Genomic DNA, 22935 nt, shown 5'->3' on the forward strand with positions numbered 1-22935 from the left:
AGTACTCTCCATGTAAGTTTCAGGAAAGAGGAGCCTCAGCAGTGTCTCCCCAAGTCGGTTTTGAGTAGCAAAGATGTGATAAAGTTTTTACTAAGCAATCAATAAGAACTTTCACGGGGGGGGGTGGGGGCGTTAGCAATGTAGAAGTTTGGGAGTGGCCCAGGCAGTGAGATGATTTATGCATATTAAATACAGATCTGTGTGTGTATGTGTGCTTGTGGTGGGTGGTTTCTTGTGTGTGTGTGTGTGTGTGTGTGTGTGTGTGTGTGTTGTGTGTGTGTGTGTATCCTACATTTGAACATCCATACCATTGATTGTTGTGGATATGTACATATTTTTTAAAGTTCTGAGGTTCTTCAGGTACCAAATAGGTCCCATTTGGTACTTCCACTTCAAGGATGTCATCAAAGGAGATTATCTAAAGATGTTAGATAATGTAAAAGAAATGAGATGTATTTTTAATAAAAGATTTAGTGTGTGTGTGTTTGTGTGTTTACTGTGATATGAGTTATTAAGGTATGTAAGATATGGAGATTGGGAGGCAAAATTTTAAATCCTATTTATACAGTGTTCAAACTTACGTTGTATTACATACTGTAGATATTTCCTATTGCAAAGATATGTAAATAAAATTAGCTAAAACATTATAGTCGTAAAACTTGTCTTCTGTACATATTGTAAAATAACAAGTGTTTTTTAATTATTGCCATGTCCACGAGAATAGGCAGGAAAGTTAAGAGAACAGACAGGACAAGCAGCCAACAGGCTGGGGGACCATCACTTTTTCAGTTGTTTGGGAACACATATAAATAACAGTTGGGAGAGTGAGCAGGCAGAGAAACTGTGCAACACTAAATACAATATGTTATTTCTCAGTACCATTTATATGAAAGCAATATAAAAATTTCTCACAGCTTCTAAATCGAAACAGACTTTACTACACAAACGGTAGTTCATCTGGGTACAAGCAAACCTAAATCAACTTGCAGTTTGAGATGTCTGTCTGGGGTATAGTGTTCTGAGTGTGGCTAGGGGTCAGCTCACACATTCATCCTTGCATGTTACCTTCCATGGTTTAACTGCTTACAATAAACACGGTGAACAAGGCAAATCTCATAAAGGACATCATTTAGATAGGATTGGCTTACAGGTTCAGAGTTTCAGCCCACTATCATCAAGAGAGGAACATGGCAGCATGCTTGTAGGCATAGTACAGGAGGATCTCAGAGTTCTACATCATTATCTGAAGGCTGCTAGCAGAATACTGGCTTCCAGCAGCTAGGAAAGGATCATAATGACCACAACCACAGTGATATACCTGCTCCAATGGTACACACCTAACAACTCCACAACACAAGGTAAGTTTATGAAGCTGTGCAAACTTTCTCAGACTGAAAAGCCCAGGGATTCATCACAAGCTGTTGTACCCTCTGGGCATCTGTGCCCTCTCTGTGTGGAGCAAAGTTTCAGCCCCTCACTCAGCTTGGTGCTTCTGGTGATTTAGATGGAGCAAAGTTAGGGATGCCTCCTAATGTGCATCAACCTAACTTCTGTGTCCCAGCTGCCCTGCTTCCGTCATCTTTGCAATTCCACTTCACTCCCACCTGCTTGACTCCACCTCTTCTTCCTCATCTTCCTATTCTGTTCATTCTTCTCCTGCACATCTTCCTGCTCCCCCTCCCCCTCATATTTTCATTTCTTGTTTTTCCTTTTACTTGCAGTAATGTACAAAGTATCTGTGATCTACCATCCTTCTACATACAGGTATCCAATTCAGCATGTTAAGAAGATGATGTACCAATCGCCAAGAACATATACATAGTATCTTTCATATTCCAAACCTGTACTCTGTGTCTATTGAAACATTAATTTTCACTTTTCTCACCCACATATTGGCTCTGACTAAATACTAACTCTGTATGTTTGAAAGCTCTCAGGAACATGAAGTGTTTGTTGGTCATTGTGAAGGTGGCTCATTTCACTTTGCCTGAGGACCTCCTGGTGGTTTGAAAGAGAATGCTTACTATACACTCTTATGTTTGCTTATTCTGTCCCTGGTTGGTGGGACAATTCAGGAAAAGATTAGTTGGTATGACTTACTAACGGACTTGTGTTTCCCAGGGAAGGAAAAGGCAGACTTTGATGTGTCTAAAGCCTAAGCAATACTGAGTGTCTCTTGTCTGCCACATCCTTGTGGATCAGGATTCAATGTGTAATGTCTTACCTATTATGGCAACATGATGACACCTGCTGATTGCCACTTTCAATGCCATGATGATACATTCTTTTGTGTGTGTGTGTGTGTTTGTGTGTGTGTGTGTGTGTGTGTGTGTGTGTGTGTGTGTGTGTGTGTGTGTGATATTCCAAACATTCAGTTTTACCACTGAAGACTCAGTAGGCCAATGTTTTGGGGAAAGTCTTCTAGATCCAAAGGTAAAGTGAGAACCCAGCTGACCTTATTCCTAAACTGACTACCCAAAAATAAAGGGTCTTTCTCTTTCTCCAAGCTACATTAAATACTCCTTAGCTCATTGCCTCCCTTTCCACATCCTGTGTTCATTCACTCTCAATTGTCACATTGTATTAATTTTGATTTATGCTTAAGTTCATTTAATCCTGTTCATAGAAATATCTCAGAATTAAACTTATGCCTTAGAGCTGAGCCATTGCACAACAAGCAACAGGTTTTTCAAATTCACAAACTTGGGGCTCACAATAAGAAGAGATGTCTTGCAACAATGGCTGTAAAATCTTACTGTACTTACTATGAAACTGTAAGTCCTCAGTGAGCTTTTCTATGTGTTTCCTTTGTTATGGTATTTTATCACAACAATAGAAAAACCGCTGAGGGACTTGAATGTTCATCCACATTATGGCAGATGTGTTGACTGATACTCTGTTCTCTGTATAAATCATGCATTCCTTACCTCTTCATCTCTCTAATGAGGTCTCACTGTTTCAACTTGCATGTCTTGAGAATATGGGTGTGATGAACCTGTGTGTAAACCTATATGACACCTGGTGTTCAGTTCTTCTGTAAGTGGAATCATGGGCTTCCCTGCTAATTTTTTGGTTGGTTGCCCTAAGGCTGTCACCATACCATTTTGTATAGAATGGGATCTTGTCATAATCCCCCAACCATGCACAAGTGCTCTGGTTTGTTCAAAGCCCAGAAGACTTACTTTTCAGTTTGTCTCACCGACCATAGAAATGAAGAGGATGTGATGGATCCTTATAATTGTCAACTTGGCACAATCTGGAATCACAGGAAGGAAAGTCTCAAGCAGGGATCATTTGAATCAGGTTAGCATGTGACTATATCTGTGGATACTGTCATAATTATGTTTCTTGAGGTGAATATACTCACTAAGGTGACTGCTTCCATTTCCTAGGGACGAACCCTGGTTGTGGAAGAATTCAGAATGTGAACTGCTCATTAGTCTTTATAATCTAAGCAATCTCTGCTCTTGTCAGTGGACAACTGTGTACTCTCATATCAAGCTCCTGACCCTGTGACATCATCCAATAATGGGATATAGCAAGGAACTGTGATCTCAAATTATATTTTCTTTCCCAAGTTGATATTGTTACTATATTTTATTTTAACAATAGCAATGAGCCTTAGAAACAAATTTAAACATTTCATTTCTACTTGTAGGATTTTTTAAAAATGAAACTTAAAGAGAATGTGACTTGGAAGGGGTAGTCCACAGAATACTAAGTTTATGTTTTTAGAGACATGTATTCCTGTCTCCTGGGATTAAAAGTTTTTTTTTCTAAATGGCTGGAGCTAATTTAGTTTGGTGGAACCTTGGCAAAAGATCATTACTTCCTTAATTCAATTTCCTAACCTTCAAGGGAGGATTCAACTCCATTTCACTGGATAAATTTAATACTCAAATCATATATTTTGTACTTTTCATCTCTCAACTTCCTGTTTTTCATTAAAGTGCTCTACATGAGACTTAACCTGAAAACAAAGTCTATGATGGGTTTTTCTGAGACTTCTTTGTCAAGACAATTAATCTGAATCTTTTCACCTTAGCCTTAGCAGACTCTTCAGACAAGGTATAAAGTAGTGACATTCTACAACAAAATACCACATAAGCAGTCTATACAACACATACTGAAATCCTTCTCCTTTGAACTCTCTTGGGCCAAGCCTGCACAATTCAAATAACTCTCAGTAACAAAGATTTCCCCATTCCTAATAAGATAGCAAATTAAGTCCCATGTAAAGCATTCCACTGCTTTCCAAATCCAAATTCCCAAAGTCCGCATTCTTTCAAAGAAAAGAATGAACAGGCCTATCACAGCAATACCCCAGGCCCTGGTACCAGTTTCTGTCTCACTTAGGGTTTTATTTCCATGAACACACACAATGGTCAATGCAAGTTTTTGAAGGACAACATTTAATTGGGGCGGGCTTCAGGTACAGAGGTTTAATCCGTTATCTTCAGGAAGGGAGCATGGCAGCATCGAGGTGGGCATGGTGCAGAACGAGTTGAGTTCTACATCTTCATCCAAAGGAAACCATGATCAGACTAATCATCTGAGGAGTAGGTAGGGGGAGGGTCTCAAAGGCCATCACACAGTGACACACAAACTCAAACAAGGCCATCCCTTATAATAGTGCAAATCCCTGGGCCAAGCATATGCCAACCATCACAATATATAATGAGATGAACATGTTATTTTTTTTCTTTGAGTTTGTTTATTCAATGGATTACATTTATGGAGTTACATATACTTTACCATCCCTGTATTCCTCGGATGAATCCTACTTGATCAGGACGGGTGATTATTTTGATGCGTTCTGGGATTTAGATTGCTAGAAATTTATTGAGTATTTTGTAATAGGTATTATTATGGAAAATTGATCTGGAGTTCTCTTTGACAGGTGGTTTTTTGCAACCCTGCGAGGAAATTCCACCAGTTATACCTCCCCCACCTATTTGTGGTTTTATTACCTAGTAACATCCTCTCCTCTTGGTAGTCATGTGACCGGCAGGACTGGCACAGACTTTCCACCACCCAAATCCACAGCATTGCTCCAGGCACCAAGGACAATGTGATTGTGGCTCCAAATAATCCTTGTGTGCCTCGATGTACCCATCCCCATTCCTGTGGCTTTTTTGATTCTTGTGCTTAAATGTAGCATATATCTGTAGATTGCGGTTCTTAGCCGCCTTCTCCCTCTTGAAGGCTGTGGAAGCCCGATGCCCCAGTATTAATAAATCTCTTGCTGATTTCATCAAATCTTGGCTCCAGTGGTATTGGGTTACGAGTGTATCTTTGGTGGTATTCCTGCGGGTCCAACAGTATCTGTATAGAAAATTGTCCACTTTCTACTGATGTTCAAGTTTTGTTGAGTATAGGTGTTTGGAATGAGATCTGATAATTATTTAATGTTTTCTGTTTCTGTTGTTTGTCTCCCTTTTCATTTCTCATTTCGTTAATTTCGATCCCGTCACCGTACCCTCTGCTGAGTCTCGCTAAGGGTTTTTCTACCTAGGCCATTTTCTCAAAGAACTAGCTTCTCGTTTTGCTCATTCTACATAGAGTTTGTTTGTTTGTTTTTTTGTTGTTGTTGTTTTGTTTTTGTATCTGTTCATTTTTTCTTTTTGTGTTTCTTTTGTGTTTGTTTGTTTCTTTCTACCTGGTTGATTTCATCACTGAGTTTCAGTATATACTGCTGTCTAATCCTCTTGTGTGTCTCTGCTCCTTTTTGTTCTAGACCTTGCAGGTGTGCTGTCAAACCCTGCTGGATATTCTCTCCAGTTTGATTTTGGAGGACTTCAGTACTTTGAGTTCTCCTCTTAAGCAGCTTTCATTGTGTCCCATAAGTTTGGGTATGCCATGCCTTCATTTGCATTAAATTCTTAAAAGACTTTAATTTTTTTCTTTCTTCCTTAACCAAATCATGTTGTTGTAAAATTATAAAATATAAGATGGTTGTGTTTTACTGCAGTGCCCTACGATATCTGGCAAATATATTAAATCTCAGTCAGCAAAGCCTCTCACCTGCTTTGCTCCATCCCATATCACACAGCCAAAGTTCTCTTTCTGAGTCTGGCAGCAATATCACTAACTATCTAGTTCACAAGGCAGGTTTCTATGCCAGAAACATCCCAATACCATGGTGGCCCAGTGTCTCCTGCCACCAAGCCCTTTCCTACCCTTAAGTCACTACCTGAAAGAACAAACAACACAATAACCTTGTGACCCAATTGATAAGATATAATTGCACATCTAAAGACACAAAGCCCAGTAAACATCCATCCCTTAAGAACATTCCTTCCATGTTGTGTCCAGGCTACTCTCTCCCCTCCTCTGTTCCAATCTCCTCCTCTTCCTTCAAACTCTTCTCCAGCCAATCCCTCCTTCTCATCCAAGGACAGATCTGCTTCTATCCTGTACCTTTCCTCACCTGTATTTTACAAATTAAATGGAAAGAAGATTCTGGTCAAGTCACCTGATTCCTGAATATATGACTGGGCAGCCATGCTTGGGGCAGTGGAATTAACATCAAAATTCAGATAACTCCAGGGCAAACAACAACAAAATTACCATTGGTAAGACTTTTTTAAATTTCCATGTTCACGTGGGCTTTCTGTAGTTTTTGTTGTAATTGAAGACCTTAGTACCTGGTGCCCCGATAGGATACATGGGACTATGTTAATCTTCTTGTATCTGTTTAGGACTGTTTTTTTGAGCCACTCTATGGTCAATTTCGGAGAAGGTAACATTAGTTCGAGAAGAAGATATTTTCTTTGGTTTTAGGACTAAATGTTTTATAGATATCTGTTCAATCAACTTGGTTCAAAACTTCTGCTAGTTTCATTGTATCTGTTTAGTTTCAATTTCTTTGATATGTCCATAGATGAGAGTGGGGTTTAAAGTCCCCCACTATTATTATGTGATTTTTCAATCTGTGTTGAATGTTTAGTGAAGATATTTTTATGGATGTGGGTGCCCTTGCATTTGGAGCACAACTCTTCAGAATTGGGAGTTCATCTTGGTGGATTTTTTTCTTTGATAAGTATGAACTATCCTTCCTTACCTTTTTTTTTCTCCTATTTAATTAAATTGGGTATTTCTTATTTACATTTCAATTGTTCTTACTTTTCCTGGTTTCCAGGCAAACATCCAATTAACCCCATCCCCCACTCAAATATGGGTGTTCCCCTCCCCATCCTGCTCTCATTACTGACCTCCCTGCAACAATCCTGATCACTGGGAGTTCAGTCTTGGCAGGACCAAGGGCTTCCCCTTCCACTGGTGCCCTTACTAGGCTATTTATTGCTACTTAGGGAGTTGGAGCCCAGGGTCAGTCTATGTATAGTCTTTGGGTAGTGGCTTATTCCCTGAAAGCTCTGGTTGGTTGGCATTGTTGTTCATATGGGGTCTCAAGCCCCTTCAAGCTCTTTCAGTCCATTCTCTGATTGCTTCAACAGGGATCCCGATCTCAGTTCAGTGATTTGCAGCTGGCATTCACCATATTCTGACTGTGTCTCTCAGGAGAGATCTACATCTGGTTCATGTCAGCTTGTACTTCTTTGCTTCATCCATCTTATCTAGTTTGGTGGTTGTATATGTATGAGATACATATGGGGCAGGCTCTGAATGGGCGTTCCTTCAGCCTGTGTTCTAAACTTTACCTCCCTATTCCCTCCCAACAGTATTCTTGTTCCGCTTTTAAAGAAGGAATGAAGCATGTGAATTTTGATCATACTTCTTGGCTTTCAAGTGTTCTGTGCATCTAGTGTAATTCGAGAATTTTGGGCTAATATCCACCTATCAATGAATGGATACCATTATTCTTTTTCTGTGATTGGGTTACCTCACTCAGGATGATATTTTCCAGTGCCATCCATTTGCCTATGATTTTCATAAATTCATTGTTTTTTTTTAAGATTTATTCATTTATTATATATAAGTACACTGTAGCTGTCTTCAGATATACCAGAAGAGGGCATCGGATCTCTTTACAGATGGTTGTGAGCCACCATGTGGTTGCTGGGAATTGAACTCAGGACCTCTGGAAGAGTAATCGGGTGCTCTTAACCGCTGAGCCATCTCTCCAGCCCAAATTCATTGTTTTTGATAGCAGAGTAGTAGTCCGTTGTGTAGATGTACCACAAATTCTGTATCCATTCCTCTGTTGAAGGGCATCTAGGTTCTTTCCAGCTTCTGACTATTATAAATAAGGCTGGTATGATCATAGTGGAGCATGTGAGTTTGTTATATGTCAGAGCATCTTTGAGTATATGCCCATGAGAGGTATAGCTGAATCCTCAGGTAGTACAATGTCCAATTTTCTGAGGCACCTCCAGACTCATTTCTGGAATGGTTGTACCAGTCTTTAATCCCACCAACAATGGAGAGGTGTTTCTCTTTCTCCACATCCTTGCCAGTATCTGCTGTCACCTGAGTTTTTGATCTTAGCCATTCTGGCTGGTGTGGGGTGGAATCTCAGGGTTGTTTTGATTTGCATTTCCCTTATGACTAAAGATGTTGAACATTTCTTTCAGTGTTTCTCAGTCATTTGGCTTTCCTTTGCTGTGAATTCTTTGTTTAGGCCAGACCCCATTTTTAATAGGGTTATTTGTCTCCCTCCAGTCTAACTCCATGACTTCTTTGTATATCTTGGATTTATCCCTCTATCAGTTGTAGATTTGGTAAATATCTTTTCCCTATTTGTTGGTTGCCATTTTGTCCTAAAAACAGTGTCCTTTGTTTTACAGAAGCTTTGTAGTTTTCTGAGATCCCATTTGTTGATTCTTGATCTTAGACCATATGGCATTGGTATTTTGTTCAGGAAGTTTTCTCCAGTGCCCATGTGTTTGAGTCTCTTCCCCACTTTTTCTTCTATTAGTTTGAGTGTATCTGGTTTGATATGGAGGTCCTTGATCCACTTAGTCTTAAGCTTTGTACAGGGTGATAACAATGGATCAATTTGCATTCTTCTACATGCTGACCTCCAGTTGAACCAGCACCATTCAATGAAAATGCTATCTGTTTTCCATTGGATGGTTTTGGAGCCTTTGTCAAAAATCAAGTTACCATAGGTGTGTGGGTTCATTTCTGGTATCAATTCTATTCCACTGGTCTATCTGCCTGTCCCTGTACCAATACCATACAGTTTCTTTTTTTATCACTATTGCTCTGTAGTATTGCTTGAGTTCAGGGACAGTGATTCCCCCGGAAGTCCTTTTAGTGTTGAGGATAGTTTTAGCTCTCCTGGGTTTTTTGTTATTCCAGATGAATTTCCAAATTGTTCTGTCTAACTCTCTGAAGAATTGGATTGGTATTTTGATGGGGATTGCATTGAATCTGTACATGCTTTTAGTAAAATGACCATTTTTAATATATTAATCCTGCCAATTCATGAGCATGGGATATCTTTCCATCTTCTGAGATCTTCTTCAATTTCTTTCTTCAGAGGCTTGTAGTTGTTATGATACAGATCTTTCATTTGCTTGGTAACAGTCACACTGAGGTATTTTATATTATTTGGGACTATTATGAATGGTGTCCTTTCCCTAATTTCTTTTTTTTTTCTTTTTTTTTTTTATTATTAACTTGAGTATTTCTTATATACATTTCGAGTGTTATTCCCTTTCCCAGTTTCCGGGCAAACATCCCCCTCCCCCCTCCCCTTTCTTATCTGTGTTCCCCTCCCCACCCTCCCCACATTGTCCCCCTCCCCCCAACAGTCTAGTTCACTGGGGGTTCAGTCTTAGCAGGACCCAGCTTTCCCTAATTTCTGTCTCGCCTTGATTCTCTTTTTGTGTAGAGGAAGGCTACTGATTTATTTGAGTTAATTTTATACCCAGCCAATTTGCAGAAGGTGTTTATCATGCTTAGAAGTTCTCTGGTGGACCTTTTCGGATCACTTAAATATACTATCATATCATCTGCAAATAGTGATATTTTGACTTCTTCTTTTCCAATCCGTATCCCTCTGATCTCCAGTTATTGTCCGATTGCTTTGTCTAGAAATTCAAGAACTATATTGAATCAGTAGGGAGAGAGTAGGAGGACTTGTCTAGCCCCTGATTTTAGTGGGGCTAGTGAGTGCATCAAGTACTCTCCATTTAGTTTAATGTTAGCTACTGCTTTGCTGTATATGGCTTTTACTATATTTAGGTTTGGGCCTTAAATTGATATTCTTTCCAGAACTTTTGTCATGAAGGGGTGTTGAATTTTGTCAAATGTTTCTCAGCATCTAAAGAAATGATCTCGTGGTTTTTTTTTTTCTTTCAGTTTGTTTATGTAGTGGATTACATTACTGGTTTCCCGTATATTAAACCTTCCCTGCATCCCTGGGATGAAGCCTAATTGATCATGATGGATGATTGTTTTGATGTGCTCTTGGATTCGGTTTGCAAGAGTATTTTGAGTATTTTTTTTGTCGATATTCATAAGGGAAATTGGTCTGATGTTCTCTTTCTTTGTTGGGTCTTTGTGTAGTTTATGTATAAGTGTAATTATGGCTTCATAGAAGGAATTCGGTAGCGCTCCATTGGTTTCAATTGTGTGGACTTGTTTGGATAATATTGGTATGAGGTCTTCCATTAATGTCTGATAGAATTCTGCACTGAACCCATCTGGACCTGGGCTCTGTTTGATGGAAGACTTTTAATGAGTGCTTCTATTTCTTTAGGAGTTATTGGGTTGATTCAATGGTTTATTTGTTCCTGATTAACCTTGGGTATCTGGCATCTGTCTAGGAAATTGTCCATTTCCTCCAGATTTTCAAGCTTAGTTGAATATAGGCTTTTGTAGTAGGACCTGATAACTTTTTGAATTTCCTCTGATTCTGTAGTTATGTCTCCCTTTTCATTCCTGGTTTTCTTAAATTGTAAACACTCTCTGTGTCCTCTGGTTAGTCTGGCTAAGGGTGGATCTACCTTTTTGATTTTCTCAAGAACCAGCGTTTGGTTCTGTTGATTCTTTGTATAGTCCTTTTCCTTTCTACTTGGTTGATTTCAGCTCTCAGTTTGGTTATTTCTGAATTTTACTCCTCCTGGGTGTTTTTGCATCATTTTGAACTAGAGCTTTTAGGTGTGGTGTCAAGCTCCTGATATATACTCTCTCCTGTTTCTTTCTGCAGGCACTCAGAGCTATGCGTTTTCCTTTTAGCACAACTAAGGGTGCAGGGAGCTCTTTGACAGGGTCCCTTCAAATCTGAATGGTGTCTGCACCCCATTGGGACCTACAGCTTGAGTGCCCCTATCTTCCTGTTCCTCGAGGCCCTGTACAGTTTCCTCATGGGCCAGGGATGTAGGCATGGGTGGGTATTACTGGTGGTCTCTCCTGCCCTGGAGTCTCAGGATTGCCCCCCTATCTGGGAGGTGAGCTCTCCTTCCCACAGTGTTTGGGAGTAGGGAGCTGTGGGCCAGGATCAGAGAGGTTTGGGCCCCAGCTAGAAATCAGAAGTGCCTGGTCCCAGAGGAATTTTGCCTTTGTGAGTCCTTAGTCCACCAGGCAGGTCACTTGGAGCAGAAAAGTTGGTCTTACCTCTAGTTTCTGGCCTGGAGTCCCTACTCAGACGGGTTTCAGCTCCCCATGAGGTCAGCAACCAAAAGTGCCTGCCCTGCCTTCATGCAGGACCCTGTGCAGACCATCCCAGATGGCACTAGGCAGTAGGTGTTTTCTTCTAGAGTCAGAAATATGGGCAGAGAGTAGTTTCCTCTGGGTTCCCAGGTGTGTCTCCCCCTCTGAAGTTCTAGCTCTGCGTCCCATGGGATTTGGGTGCAGGTTGCTGTTTGACCAGGTCCCATAGGATCCGGGAAGTGTCTGGACTGCAGGGACCTTGCAACTTGAGTGCCCCTATTGTCCTCTTCCCAGAGGCCCTATACAGTTTCCTTATGGGCCAGGGATGTGGGCAAGGGTGTTCATTAACTTTTTTTGATAACTTCTGTTTGAAAGTCTATTTTATTCAGTATAAGAATGGTTAGTCTCTCTGTTTTCTTGGTACCATATGCTTGGTGTCAAAATTATTCCCAGACATTTATTCTGAGGAAGTTTCTGTCATTATCACTGAGGTATGTTCCCGGTATGCAGCAAAATCCCAGGATCTATTTATGTATCCAGTCTCTTAGTCTATGTGTTTTCATTAGGGAATTGAGACCATTGATGTTGAATTATATCAGGGCACAATGATAGATGTTCCCTAATATTTTAATATTTCTGTTGTTAGAGGTGGAATTTGGTTTGTGTGACTATCTTCTTTTGGGATAGTTGTAAGAGGATTAATTACTTGCTTTGAAAAGGGCGTAGTCTCCCTACATGTGTTGAACTTTTCCATATGTTTTCATTTGTAGGAATGGATTTGTGGAAATGTTTTGTGTATGTTTTGTTTGTAGGGCAAAGTACATTGTCATTAGGACAAAATAGCAAACAACAGATTGGGGAAAGATCTTTGGCAATCATACATCTGATAGAGGGCTAATATTCAATACATAAAAGAACTCAAGAAATTAGTCCAAGGAATCAAATAACCCTATTAAAAATGTGATACAGTACTAAGAAACCAATTTCAACTGAGGAATATTGAATGGCCAAAAAAGAGTTAGAGAATGGAATGAAAGACAATAACTTCTTCAAATTCTTAAGCAAATGGATGGAAGTAGAAGACAGTATCCTAAGTGAGGTAACCCAGTCACAAATTACCTCACATGGCATATAATCACAGATAAGTGCATATCTGCAAACAAGAAGCTGAAAGTACCAACAGTGCAGCTCTCAGACTCTATGAAATCCAAGAAGGAAGAAGATCACACCTAAGTGTGAATGCCACATTCCTACTCAGTAGGTAGAAGAGAACATTCTCTAGGAAGTAGAGGGAGAGAGGGATGTGGGACCTAGTAAAAAACAAAATTGGGCCAGTTCAGATTTGGGAGAAAATGACGGGGAAGTTAGAATATCAGGAATTTGAAAGTAGGTATGTAAAAGTAGGGGAGGGGTAAAAAGGCATAACCACCAGAAATGTCCAGTTGCCAAGGACCTAAGAGCTTCCTAGGATATAACAGGGAGCATATTATCGAAATGACCATAGAAGTGGAAATAGATCCTGCAAACACCATATCTAGTTGCTAGGCATGGCCTCCAGTTGAGGCATGGGGACATCATCCTACCTCAAAATAGTAATGCACACTTCCTCATGTCAAAAGGAAATGCAGGGACAAAGAGTGGAGCAGAAACAGAAAGAAAGGCCCACCTTAGGCTCCATCCCATCTGTTGACACCAAGTTCAGACACTGTTGTGGATTCCAAAAGTGCTTATTGACAGGAGCCTGATACAAAAGACCCCTGAGATGCTCTGCAGGAGTCAGACAAATATCAATGTGATAGACATAGCAAAACATTGGAATGGACACATGGACGCTAATGAAGAAGTTAGGTAAAGGACTGAAGGAAGTGGTTTATTACCTCATAAGAAGGATAAAAATATCAGACAAACAGACCACCCAAACCATCCAGAAACTCAGTATGGAGGGAGAAGAATGCAGAGGGCAGTGGGATGGAGGGAAGGGGGTGGGAGAGGGAAGGGGTTGTGGCAGAGGAAATGGGGAACATGAACATCTTAGGGGGACTAGGAGTGAAGCACCAGGAGCCAGCATAGTGAGTAGATTCAGGGGTTAGGCGGACCATGAAGTAACACTCTAGACCTGGTGTACATGATAGAATCTGAAGACTCAAAGAGGTAGATCATATATAAAATGCCCAACAGGGGAGAGAGGGAAATTTTTGAATCTACCTCCAGTAGAAAACAGGGCATCAAGTGGAGGGATGCGGTTGCCATACCCAAAGTCATAGACTCTGCCTTAGAATTCTTCCTGTCTAAACAAACTGCAGAGACAAAAATGGAGAAGAGCATGAGGGAAATGAGGTCCAGTGATATACCCAAATTGTCATCCAGATAAAGGGGAGGCTCTAAGGCCTGACATTATTACAGATGGTATAGTGTGCTTAAAGACAGGGTAGTAGCATGGCTGCCCTACGAGAGGCCCAGCAAACAGCTGACTGAGACAGAAGCAAATATTATGCCCAACCAAAGTATGAAGAAGGGAGCCCCTGTGGTTGAATTAGGATAAGGCTTGAGTGCATTGAGGAGGAAGTGTGATCAGAGGAAGACCAGGAGTCTCAACAAACCTGGACCCTGAGATCTCCCTAGCTCTAAACCACCAAAGAGGCAGTGTCTACTGGCTGGCCTGGGACTCCCAACGTAAGTACAGCAAAGGACTGTATGGTCTGGACTCAGTCAAAGAAGACACACCTAACCCTTGAGAACCTTGATATCCATGGGAGTGGGACCATCTGGCGGGATACTGTGTATGTGTCTGTTTGGGGACATCCTCTTGGAGACAGGGTAGGAGGAATGAGATGAGGAACTGTTGGAGGGCAGAAAGGAGGGAGATGAGGACTGGACTGTAAAAAATGATTAAAGATAAGTTGACAAAGTGATTTACCTTCCTGGTTGTTAGAAATATCTCTTTTAAATTCCCAGTGAAAGACCCCCTTTGCCTGGCCACAATCTAAGTTTGCAACCATCCTACCGACTGAATAAAGTTAGACCTTAATTACAAAAATATAGATAAATAGATTGATAGATGTAGAGATATAATATATAAAACACATAATATATATATATATATAATATATAATATATATATGGAGAGAGAGAGAGAATATATACCTTGCATTATTAATTCAAAAGATTGCAGTTACTGTCTGAACACAGTAATTAACAAAGAATATTTTCAGGTTCCCTTGTAGGACACAGCATTTTAAGGCCAGGACCCAGGAGTTTTTGAAATGGTAATTTCAGGACATTCCCACCAAGCTCTCTTAACATCTGTGCTTAACAGAGACAGATCTCAGTTAAGTCCTTTTGCAATGTTAACAGAAAACGTGTCCTTCTTGTCTACTAAAAAATTAAGGGCCTGTGGTCATGGGATGCTCATTCTTAAGATAATCACAAGGAAACTTTGAGTAAATGACTGGATTGATATGTAAAATAAAAGGTGGGGTTTGTGATCTGCATGGCCTGAGCTACACAGAGAATTTTTTTTGAACCGCTCAATAAATAAATAAATTGGTGCTCAATAAGGAGTAGAACTCTCCTGAAGGTGGGACAATTAGACTCAGAAACATATGACTTCCCTCTGTGGCCATTCAGTGCAATCAGTGCAGTTTGGTCAGTCCTGAAACCATGTGAACACAGCACCTGAAATGGACTCACCATGCTTTATTCATGTATGTGAACATACTTTTTCACACACAGTTAAAAGTAATCAGAAATTGATGGGAAAAGTTTTGGGACATGATGGTCCTAGGAATAAATGGGACAACTGATGTAGCACACATTCCTTAAGAAGGATAAAAATAATTTGAATTAAAAAATGGCTAGTGGGCTAAGTTAGAGCTAAGAGTAATTTATGTTGTTGCCAAAGATTAATGTTCCATCCCTACAAATTGGTTTTGCTGTAATTCCAGTCCCATGCTTCTCCTGTGATTTTATGTCCTCTGTGGGAGCAGACATGTGCAAACACATGAAAACACACTCAATCATGTTCAGAAACACAGGTTTTCTCTAGAGACATACATACATATATATGATCATGAATTAATTGTAACATAAATGTAAACAGTGTATTAATCTGGCAGAGTTATTTCTTTACCTTTTGTTTGTTCCCAGTCCCTCCACAACAAAACTTAGATTTGCTTAAAAGTGCTCCTGGACTGCCAAGCAATCAAAGGACCTATGCTGACCTTCGATGCTAACCAGGCTACTTCCAAACCCTATCCTGTGGTACTTACTTAAAATTATTGACTTGACTCTTCTGACCATTTTTTCATGGGTCAGTTTCATTTGTACACACAGCACATCTGCTCCCTACCTCTCCTTCTGAAAGGAAAATTATACAGATTTGAGGTTTAAAAATATGAAGTTAAAAGAATAAGTTTTAAATTCAGACTCAGGGCTAAACACTGTGAAAAGCAAGTCCAGGCAGCCCCGCCCTGCTGCTAGAACTAACAGACCATAAAAGGAAAGGAATGCAGAACAGACCAGGAGTACCGGATTTGACTCACAGGCTACCTGGCAAGAAGAGAAAAGCCCCCAGCCCCCGACATCCAGGACGCCCCAAACCTGCCAATGTGTGTAGCTATACCTTATTACCTCATCATGTGAAATAGCCAATCTTATGTGAACATGTCTATGTGCCTCATTTGAATCCACCAGTCCCCGTAACTATGCATCTGCTTCTGTACGCCCGCTTCTGCTTCCCCAATCCTTATAAAAGCCCCATGCTGGAGCTGCTGGGCGCGCAAGTCCTCCGAAGAGACTGTGTGAGACTGTGTGCCCGCAGGTACCTGTGTTTTCAAATAAACCCTCTTGCTGATTGCATCCGAGTGGACTCGGCTTGGTCATTGGGCGCTTGGGACTCCTCCTGAGGGAAAGGTCCTCTCCGGGGGTCTTTCACTTCCTCTTCCTAGTGGAATTCCCACCCTTATCGCTGATTCTGCCCAATCTCTTATTCAGAATTCCTTAATCAGCATTACAAGACAGAGAATATGTGATAAGAATTGTGTACACAACTTACAAACTTGAAAGAGGAGATTCTTGGTATAATCATTACAGTGTGTCTTTCTAATATAAATAGGATTTAACATATCAGCTCAGGCTTTCCTAATATCATAATCAAGATTTATTTGAACACCTAATCCTGCCTCTGCTGACCAGTGGTCAGAGGACTGTCATGCAATTCCTTTCAGGCTGGGCTCTCTCTGCTCAGTAAGGAGAAAAAGACCATGTGAATGAGTGTTGCTCTACCTCTCTATATTAGGATTGACGGGAGTATGAATTAGGAGGAAGCTGTGTAAGAATTTAATTTACTGACCAATGTTCAAGCAGGTATAATCACAGCCCAGAAAAAGAGGAGGAAGAAGGAAGGTGAAGCCTTTCTGCTTTGGTAGTTGTTGGCATGAGTAGGCAAGAAATCCATTTTAGAAAATCAGTAAATTTCCATACCGGCCAGCTTGGGGCATTCTACAGAGCAGGCCAATGATGATCCTGAATGAGGACCTGAACTGATATGTAGAAACCAAATTTCTGTGTTTTCCCTAGATCAAAAAGAGATCTAGACTAACTGGTGTGTCTGTGCCTAACAGAAAAATTATTATTCCTCTTTGAAAATAAAGAAAATAAGAGAAAAGTTACAATACTTCGTGTGCTCTAGACCATATTTTACTCCGTGAAAAATATTGGACCATACAGTGTGTTTTAAGATTAAAAAAAAACATTTAAGAGTAAAATTAAATCATTTCTTCTTTTCCTTTCTTCCTGGTGTTAAGTCTGAAAGCCTGGGAATAGTGGCTAGGGAGGAGGGAGCTATTGATCAAAACAAAGCAAACCTGGCCTTCTGATTTTCTCATTGGAACTCAATCCCTAACTGTCACAGCATATTGCTAACATACCTCATCCTCTAGCCCAAGAGTAGGGATGGCATTCTCTCACTTACACTTCCAACCATTTGATAACTGGGCTTTTTCATTTATAATTATTATTCTGACCTCTTTGTCTGGCTCTTCCTTCTCCCCTCCTTCCCCTCTCCACAAGTTTCAAGGTCATGTCTTTTCTTGGTTCTCCCAGAAACCCAAAGATCTATCTGTGTTCTTTCTTTTGTGTATAATAAACTCTCTAATGCAACATGCCTAGGAGCAGTGATGTCTTTTATTTTATACAGTGCATGTATAATTGAATGTGCAAAGAATGAACAGTGTGCCAGTGAAAAGGGTAACAAGTGCTCTGGGAGACTGGAACATTCTATTAAATGCCAACGTCATGGACTGGGGCTCTGTCTGTACTCATGATGGAACTGCAGAGCTTGGAGGACTCAGATGTTTGAGTCATTCGCTCTGTGATTCCCCCAGTAGAGGAGCTACTACTGTCCTGGGACCCAAATGAGTTGTACAAGCTTATTAGTAACTCTGGCTATGCCTTTCACACATGAACAATAGTGACAGGTAGTTTGCAGATTCTTTATAGATAGTGATAGGTAGTTTACACATCGTTAGATGCATCTGTAGCGGTTGGCTATCAATCCCCTGAGAGGACAGGAACCGGATATGTCCTGACCCTGATTCTCCTAATTCCCTGGGTGCTGGTGCAGAGATGGCACTAAGCATTTTCCTCTGATGTCAGATATTTCGGCAGAGGGTAGTCTCCTCTGATTTCTTAGGAGTGTCCACAATTCTGAGGGTCCAGCTTAGTCACAACCCCTCTCGTGTTTTGTGTGTGTGAAGCTGTTTGACCAGTTCCATTCAGTTCCAGATGCAGACATGGACTCTGGGTTCACACATCTGGCTGCGCCTATATTCCGATGTCCAGAGGCATTATGCAGTTATCTCATGGGCCAGAAATATTGTAGAGGTGGGCAGTATAGTATGCATTCAATGATAAGTTGATATTCGGCTCAAAGCTCAAATAACCCAAGATGCAATCCATGAACCACATGAAACTCTAGAAGAAGGATAACCCAAGTTGGGATGCTACACTACTTCTTTAAAAGGGGAAAAAAATAGCCATAGGAGTGGATAAGGTGGAAAAGTGTAGAGCAGACAGTGAAGGAAGATGATGTAGATTTGCAAGGATGGTTTTCACACGGTAATGCAAATTAATATAAAAACAAAATTCAGGAATAAAATTGTAAACTCTTTAGGCAAGTATAGATGCCAGAATAGTGTCCCAATTCTATTGACAAAACTGAGGAACTGGATGTTGTTAGTGTATATCATACCTTATAGATATAACTATTACAACAATGTTCAATGTATGTCTGAGATAAAAGGCCTATTTAATGGACAAAATGAGCGAAATGTGCATTCGTTCTAATGCTGCTTGTGTTAAATCAGTCCCCAGACTGCACAAGATTCCTGCATTTGAGACACTGAGAATGCCTATCCTCAGCTGGTTATGATTGGTAAACTTATGCAGCTGTTGCCAGGGAGAAGTGGGTATTAACCAAATTCCATTACACCCAATATTTGTTTATCAGGAATTTTTCAATAAATAAGAAAATAACCACATTAATTACTCATGTAATTAATGAGTAAAAGGCTTTTTACAACACAGTTATCCACAAATACATGACAATTACTGGACTGGATTCCTATCAATAAGCAATTGGTGAATCATTGCATGCAGCATTATTCTCAAAAAAACATCAGAAAAGTCATCTGGTAGATAAATCCATACTTATAGTCAGTGTGGTAGCATTTTGCACTTTACGAATTCTTTATACAAGAATAAAATGTTCAGTGTATAATTAATCTCATTATTCTAAAAGGACACTGAAGGGAATCATTGACATTCTGTTACAGAAGATTAGTTTTCAGGAGAAACAATGTGGTCATAAGCTTTTGAAGCTGTAAGATATGATTGTCATCCTACATTCTTAAAATTATACTAATATTTCTCTTCAATTACATAAAATTTCTCAACCAGGTATAAAACATTTTGGACGTGTATTAGCGCCTTTTCTGTTGATATGATAAAAAACAGTGTCTAAAACAACTTAAAGAACAATTTAATTTACCCATGGCTTTAGAGGGGTGGAGGTTCCCATGTGATGTGACAACAGAAGTATTAAAAATTCCCTTCAGATATTGTGATTTGTTATATATGCTTGCTTGGATGTCAGTCATTGGTCAAGGCAACCTTTTGCCTCTTGATTTTTATGTGTCAGCCTACAGAATACAAGTGATAACATAGAAGAAACACTTCATTCTGTCCTGTTTTGTCAACACATTTTAACAATGTTAAAGTTAAAATGTTTAAAAAGAATGTAACAATGATTAAGTAATTCATATGTATCCAAACAGCATTTTCATGTATACCTTAGAAGTCAATAAATATAAAAATCAGTAACTAACTGTGTTTCTCACAGCATATCTTGATTGTTTTGTATAGGTACATTTTTTTTGATGTTCTATGCTTCTTCAGATTCCCATTACACAGGACTTGGTACTTCATCTTCAAGTTTGCCATCAAAAGAGATTATCTAGAGATGATAGACAATGTAAAAGAAGTGAGCTTTATTTTAATAAATACTTTATGGTATGCATATTCCGGTTTGGTGTGTCTGTGTGTTTGGGTGTGCACATGCATGTGTGTGTTTTTAATGTTATATGGGTTTTCAAGGCATGGATCATATGTGGTGACTGTGTGACACAATTGTAGATCCTTCTTGGTCCTCTTTATATACTGTTCAAAGTCAGGTTAACTACCTTGTATACTGTAGCCTGTTCTCATTGCACAGATGTACCAATAAATTTAGCTAAAACATTACACTAGTAAAATATTGTTTTGTTTACATTTTGTAAAATAGCAAATGATTTTTCATTAATACCATTTCCCTGAGAATAAGCAGTGATGGTGGGAGAACAGACAGCACAGGCATCCAACAGTGTCAGGGACTCTCTGTGCTCCAGGTATTGGGGAACCTACCTGAATACAAAGCTCCAAGCTGCACATATGCTAGGCACGTTTTCAGGGGGTAGCACAGGTCCAGTCCAAGGATGCTTTTTGGTTTGTGGATAGTTCTCTGACAATCCTTAAGTATAGAGGTCAATTAACTCTGTTGGTCTATGTATGAAGTTCTTATTACCCTCAGATTCCTCAATTTCTCCTAAAAATATATTACAAACTTCTGGAGCTCTATTCAGTGTTTAGCCATTTTGTACAGCTGTAGCCTGGAGCCTCTAAAAGGACAGATAGGCTAGGCCCCTGTCTGTCAGGATGCAGAGTATCATTAATGCTGTCAGGGATTGGTTCTTGTCCATGGGATTCATCTGAAGTTGGACCAGTCATTGGTTGGCCACTGCCCCAGACTCCACTCCTTCTTTGTCCCTGCACCTCCTGTAGGCAGGAAGGTTTTGTAGATGGATTAGTATGATCAGTCCTTCATTGGGAGTCCTCTCAGGTTACAGGAGGTGGTCACTTCAGGCTCCATATCACACACTCCTTGGAGTGAGCCTCAGCTACCATCACACTCACTCATTCCATGGATCATCCCCCATTGAGGTCTCTGGCACATCCTAGAGAAGCCCTTCCGCAGCCTCTCATTCCTTCTGGAGATGCCCCCGCCTTCTCACTTCTGTCATCATCTAATGTGTTGGGGTCCCTTGGTAGGGTCACAGCAATCAGGACAGTGGGGAGGCAGAGAAACTTTGCAACACTGCATACATTTTTGATTTCTCCAGTGGCATTTATAGGCAAGCAGAATAAAGATTTCTCATAGCTTCTAACTCACAACAGCTTCTATTACTCAAACAGTAGTTTATCTGGGTACATGTTGACCTAAATCAACTTGCAGTCTGACATATCTGTCTGGGGTCTCACTCTTCTAAGTGTAGATAGAGGTCAAATCCTTCCTTCTGCTTGCAGGGTTGCATGGATTAACTGCTGGGAACAAAACCACGAACAAGGGAACAAAACCACGATCAAGGGAACAAGGGAGGTTTACTGGAGGACAGACAGGTAAGCTATTGGAAGAAAAGCGGTTGTGCTGCTGAAATTCTGATCTGCAGGTATTGCAAAACATTGGCCTAGGCTGAAACCACTATGCTGTGTCTCTTTAAAACCCTCGAACCCTAAGGATAAGGCTGATGTCACTCAAAATTCACTAGCCAATCAGCACCTCGAGAGGGAGTTAGCAGTCAGGGGAGGAGGTGGCTCTTCCAGGTACAAGGTCAGCAACTTCCTTTGGGAACTCAGCCCCTCTGAGTGCTTCTGGGTGATACATGCTGAGTCACTCTTCAGGGTGCTGTGAGAGGAGGTCAGAACGCCCTGCATGGTAAGTGCAAGATCTTGTCCACAAACAGGAGGAGCAAGCTGCTTAGCAAAGGATACATGTGTAATGGTTCCTCCCAGTGGCTGCAGGGAAAGCGGCAGCCAGAACTAATGCAGCCACTTGTGAGTTCCGATCCAGTCTTTCCTTGTACCACAGGGTGGATACTGAATTACTTTATTATGGAACCTGCATTTCTCCGAAAACTTTATGGTGGGTGCTTGTGTTGAGAAATATTCTTGGCAGGATATCAACCCTGAAACCCCGGGTTTTAAACTATCTTCTAAAACTTCTGACCTTCGCAGTTAACAGTTAATTGTAAGTTCCATTTGAGTTGATTTTTGTAGGCTGTGAAATATCTCGTGTGTTGTTTAGTACTCTAATACTAAGCTGTGTATTAGAAGAGTACAATTGAGAATTAATGATTTACCAAAGCTTACTATAATAAGTGACAATAAGTAGAATGTAGCTGAGGTAGGACTGCTTATAAACACCTCACAGGTGGCACAGGCTAAGCAGTCCTCTTTTAAGAATAGGATAGTAGGGGTTGGGGATTTAGCTCAGTGGTAGAGCGCTTGCCTAGGAAGGGCAAGGCCCTGGGTTCAGTCCCCAGCTCCGAAAAAAAGAACCAAAAAAAAAAAAAAAAAGATTAGGATAGTAGTATATATGTTTGTTTAGCAGAATTATCCAGATGTTTGTCTCCAAAGCATAAAAAAGGGGACAAATCTTGTTTACACTCAGCGATAAGGCACATGATGGTATCAAAGAACAGGACCCTAACAAAATGCTCCAGGTGAGATTATAGGGTCACAAAGAACATTGAGGCCAGGTCTGCTATATGGATATGATTATCAGTTCCAAGTCAACGATGGACTTGGCTGGGAAGGTTTTTTGGATACTTAGGGTTCCCTTTGTGCAGCACTGTTTTATTAGACTTCTCCTGAGTTTGTACCATTGTATGAGAGTTACTGATTGCTTCATAGAAATTTCCACTTGGTTCTACTTATCCCCTGTAAATAGTGTAAAGACGCTACTCTTCAGAAGCTTACTTGGTATAAGACACAGCTTGTGCA

At 40.4% G+C, this 22935-nt stretch overlaps 1 long non-coding RNA gene across 2 annotated transcripts in view; it reads left to right on the forward strand.

The window, feature by feature from the left end:
* Zfp938l (zinc finger protein 938 like) overlaps nt 1-22935 on the forward strand; it is a 55834-nt gene that overhangs the window by 11861 nt on the left and 21038 nt on the right. The window contains exon 1 of one of the 2 annotated variants that reach the window (XR_005502848.2): nt 21708-21868. The exons of the other annotated variant lie outside the window; for it this stretch is intronic. This is a non-coding gene — a long non-coding RNA (zinc finger protein 938 like). Of the gene's footprint in view, nt 1-21707; nt 21869-22935 lie in introns of those variants that run through there. 2 annotated transcript variants of the gene reach the window in all.

This window comes from Rattus norvegicus, chromosome 3, assembly GCF_036323735.1.
Source record: "Rattus norvegicus strain BN/NHsdMcwi chromosome 3, GRCr8, whole genome shotgun sequence".
Taxonomy (NCBI): domain Eukaryota; kingdom Metazoa; phylum Chordata; class Mammalia; order Rodentia; family Muridae; genus Rattus; species Rattus norvegicus.